This window comes from Polistes canadensis, unplaced genomic scaffold (assembly GCF_001313835.1).
Source record: "Polistes canadensis isolate GaletaPanama2010 unplaced genomic scaffold, ASM131383v1 scaffold_582, whole genome shotgun sequence".
In the NCBI taxonomy this organism is placed as follows: domain Eukaryota; kingdom Metazoa; phylum Arthropoda; class Insecta; order Hymenoptera; family Vespidae; genus Polistes; species Polistes canadensis.
The window spans coordinates 30034-35163 of record NW_014570129.1 but is presented as its reverse complement, the minus strand read 5'-3'; the positions used below and the strand labels follow the sequence as shown (position 1 = coordinate 35163).

General features: G+C 37.6%; 1 pseudogene; it reads left to right on the top strand.

Moving 5' to 3' along the window:
* The first annotated feature begins 1751 nt into the window (after nucleotides 1-1751).
* On the top strand, nucleotides 1752-2475 carry LOC106792726 (annotated as a pseudogene).
* The last annotated feature ends 2655 nt before the right edge of the window (nucleotides 2476-5130 follow it).

The following is a 5130-nucleotide window of genomic DNA, read 5'->3' as shown; positions in this document are numbered from 1 at the left end:
TTGAGCACGAGCAGCGACCGGTGAGTCAATTGGACCGGACGAACTTTAGGGCCCGCCGGCAACATGTCTGATTGGACAATTTTTAATTTTTAGTGGGTCAACTGTATCCGGTCGAGAGGGCAGGCAATCCTGTTCGCAGAGACATCTGTATTTGCTTTTCCTCCTCCGAAGATACTAATGACGAGAACCATTAAGAGGTCGATGCTTGCTATTATACTATGATACCATTTTTTATTTTTTTTGGAAGATAGGAAAATCTTTTGTAAGCACCCTGGGGACTCTCGAAAGATTTCCGGGGTAGTGTTGGACGAAAAGTAAGTTTCCGTTTTTTCTATTTCGTCGGGCTGCGTTTATTTTAAAATTGTTCCAAAATCCTTCAAAGAAGTTTCTGTGTACATATTTATTGACAAATCTTGGTCAAAAATCTTAAGAACTGGTTGTGAACATAGAAGAATCTTTATTTTCTAATATTTCTAGGCATTTACCAGATTAGATGAATTTTTTATTTTTTCTGAGTAAATTATGTAATAGATTTTATTGCACTCCTTGGTTACTATGTACTAATGGCAAAAATTGTCTTACTTTCTTTTGAGTTTTTTGGGAAAGAAAAATTCTTTATTGAAACGATATTATCCTTCACTGTTTTAAAGTAAATATTTTTTATTGTGTGACCCAGATATCTTACAGAATCTGATACAAACTTGCATTTTTTTAATTTCAATCTGAAACCTTCTTTTTTGATTGCTTCCAACAACTGCGTCTAATGTTAAATATTTTGATCAAATGATTTGGAAAATATAAGGATGTCGTCTATATAGTTTACCGCAAAATCTGTGAGTTTGTATTTTCTTAATATATTACTCAATATCCTCTGAAAAGCTATCGATGCTGTTTTAAGTCCAAACAGTAGCCAAGTCTGTATTTACCAATATTACTTCAACATGAAATCCTCTGGCGATTGAGTTTAGCTAAGTAAGTGAAGAGGTGAAAGGTTTTATTAAAATAAATTACAACACGTGGTTGAGTCATTAGGAAGTGCGATACTTTATTGACTCGTCAGGGAAATGCCTTGCAGCATAAAAACCCTACTTGATATTTGTCTATATGTTAATTTGGGTCAACCACGGACGAAGTACGTGGCTTACCTATTGTTTGTTCAAGAATAAAGATATAATAGTTGGCTTACTGAGCACGTGGTGGTAGAAGTGGAGAGTGAAGAGTGTAGAGTGTACTTATCTGATGGGGAATACCCTGATAATACGCACTCTTGCTCGATTATACAGGTATCCACTATAATTGAGATTCTTGATGTAATTCTGTTTGGAATGATATACCTTTGATGCACTTTTGTTCTCACTGGTTGTTTCCGATGTGTCGTCATAGGCGGCCAGTGAAAAATAGAACGATTGTATTTTTGTAATGGGCCTAGCAGAGCGCACGCATTCGAGATCCAATTGATGGTGGTGCAACCGTTGGTGCTTAGTTAATTCCCTATAAGACTAAGGCGCGCATTGTGAATATTAGTTCCTACTTTACGATGGATTTCGATTGTACAAAGTCCATTAAATGTATCGTTCTTGTGTTACAAATCTTCTTCTTGTCTTCCACTAGAGTTGGATGGCCCATTTATATCTAGATTTGATTAAAACTTGCAGTTTCTTGTCTTAATCATTAGGTATATCAAACGTAATTGTTGTTTTACGTTAGGATTCTAACGTAACACGATAACGTGCAGGAACGTGCTGATGATGATGATCACTGCCGCGTTTACCATGGGAATTCTTCTTCTCATTACTAAAACCGATTACTCGGATGCCTTCTGCAACGAAGCCATTTGTACAAGCGTTGTTAGTAAATGCATGCTCATACAAAGTTGCAAATAAGATCTCGTCATCTGTACTTGCTGCAAAAGTGTTTCTCATGTCTAAGTTATTTTTATGACGAGTGTTCATTGTTTTTGCGTTGATCTCTGTCCAAAACCGAACATCACGGATAACCCGTTGTGCAAAAAATCCCACGTGGAGACTTTCATTAAACCGTTTCATTACCGCTCTTCCAAGCACTTATGGTAGAACTGGATCCGCGTGAACGCTGGCTGACATCTTTAGCTTCCTAATCGAATTTGATATGGTCTTGTTTGCGCCTAAACAAGATAAAAAAATCAATTATCACATGCAAACTGTTGACGAAGTAGTGCATTCTTTGAAATCAAACATGATGACAGTGAATTGTACCGTCGCGTTTATGGCACAATGTGACTCTTGGAACATGTGTCGAGTTTCCTGTCAAAGTATGGGTGCAAAAAACTATAGATGGTTCCACCATAGTCGCCGTGAGTGTATCGTTGATACGTGTATTAATTATGGTATCAATGAATCCAGGTGTATCCATTGTCCATTGGATTAAGAAGAGGATGATTTAAAAGATCACTATGATGATTTTGGTCAGGACGAGGATGAATTAGTCGAAGATTAAATCGATTAAATCTAAATAATTATAGTGAAAAATGTACCGAACTATGCGAAAACTATTCGCGATAAGGGCGCAATATGCATCATACCAATAAGTATCCTATCATTGTATTCTACCAATGATTATTTATCATATCATTGTGTACTACCAATGATAATTTAATCTCTCAATGTGAAAAAAGTTAAACAAGTTTAATCCTTAAGAAGGAACTTGAGAGTTTTCTTTTTAATTGATCCAATAATTATTTATAGGATCAAAATTTTTATTGCGTTAGGACAATCCACTAGATTATTTTGTTAGTCTTTTAACGTGATATTTTTAGAGCGTAAAAATTTCGCGAAAATTGTTTTCCTCTTTTTTTCTAAACTTCTAACTTCTTTCTAAACCTATCTAACTTCTATTAATGGAAATGGTTGAGCTTGCGATACTACTATTGTTTTGGAAAAAAAACCTGGTCCTCTGATATGCTCAAGAGGAAGCAGCATTTTCAAAATCGCCTGCGTCACCAGCAACACTACAAGATATCGACACCTCGTGGTCCACCTAGATCAAGATTTCTTACCAATCGTATCTGATATCCTCGTATCACCGCCCGAAGAGGGAAAATACGAGACCCTCAAGGCACGTATCGTCAGCGCCTTCGACGAGCCGAGCGAAACAAAGCTACAAAAATTGCTTTGGAACAACCAACCACCGGACACAAAACTAAATAACATCCCTAAATAACATCCTGCAGAGGCTACGCAACGTTGCCAACGGCCAATGCACACGGAACATCCTACGGACGTTTTTCATGGAATAACTTCCCGATTACATCAGAAGCATATTAGCCATATGCGAGGTAACAGATCTAACGAAGCTACAGGCAGGTAAAATTCTCGAAGTGTCCAAGTCCGACATCGATATAATCAATGAGTCCCTAAGGGAGGGCTGTTGTTGCCCGGTTAAATGGAAAATGTCCATAATTATACCAATACCAAAGATAGGGAAGGCAAAAAATGCTAAATATCTTCGACAAATAAATATGTTACCTTTATACGAGAAGGTTCTAGAATTAATAGCAAAGGAGCAAATTAAACAATTTTTGGAAACGAACACGATTATAACAGAGCATCAATCGGGTTTCTGAAAGCAATTCTCGTGTGAAACGGCTATTCAAATTGTGATAGATGAAAGGAAATAAAGTATCAGTGAAAGACAAATAGTCGATGTTGTTTTTATGGATTTAAAACGCGCATTCGAGACAGTAGATAGAGAATTGTTAATAGAAAAAATGTGGCAATATGGAATCATAGGGAAAGTTTCAGAATGGTTTAGGACGTACTTAAATAATAAAACGCAACAAGTACGGTTTAATGAACAATACTCGGAAATTATTGTAACGAAATATGTACCGTAAGGATCCGTATTGAGGCCTTTATTGTTTATCATATATGTAGGATGTTTAAATTATATATGGATATGGTAAAAAATAGTGAGGAGTGTGATTGTAATCAGAAGTAACAATTTATTAAGTCGACAAAAAATATAACACTAACACTTGACTATACCGTAGCTGGACTTACACTGAACCCCGGTCCGAACTGAAACGCTTCTCTTTTATACTCTCTTATCGTTCTAGAAACTTCTCGGTCCCTCTCGAATATTCATCTATTTATTTACGAGAAACATCGAGTGGTTTCCATGCGACGAAAAAACATGAAACGAAACATAGGGTGACGCATTCCTCACGTGGTATCGCCTAAACAAACAAACGCTGGATAATCTCGAAGAGAAAGTTTCTTTTCTTTATTTCTCATCCTACATATATGTAAACGATATAGTCGACGTTTGTCCAGAAGACTGTAATAAAAATGTTTCCTAGATATTATATTATATGTAACCGGGGATAGTAATGCGGAGGTGGAAATGAAGATGAATAAGGCATCAGGTATATTAGAAGAATGCACGAATAATAATAAACTGAAAATGAATGCAGAAAAGACTAAATATATGATATAGTAGGGCAGTGGTCTTTTCTCCATATTTTTTCGTTCCTTTTCGCTTATAAATTAATTATTAAATATTAGTTACAAAGGAAAAGAAGAAGTTCAAGGAGGAACTCGGAACCCTCTCACGGCGATGCAGGTTAATGCTCTAGCGGGCCACTCATCGTCGTCATCCAGCAAATGTCATTCTTCTAAGGTAGTCGACCTGACCCAGAAGATGGCAAATACGACAGGAAGAAGCGAATTAGAAGGAGAATTGGGACAACCTAGAGCTGGAGCGAATTTTGGTGCCCGCGATTGGGAGTCCAATGCGGGGGAAGGGGCTCGGCGTTCTTGGGCTACGTATCACCGGAACTAGGGACCCCTGGACTTAAAAGGAGAACAGTCAAACAGCTAATCCCTCTGTCGGAGTCGTTATCGGATGAGGGCAATTATCGTATGGAGGAAATGATAACGGGAACGTCCCTGGACATTCACCATGACTTGGATTGAATCCTTGAAAGGGCAATGGAAAATATCTCTATTGTGGAAGAAGAAAGGAGGAAATAGAAAATATAGAGAGTGGATATAAGCGGGCGTATGAAGCGTCACTTAGTTAGTGCGACAACAGCGGTAGGCCTGGTTAGGGAAAAGAGGAGTGTAACGGGTAGTGACTCCTCTGAGGCAACAA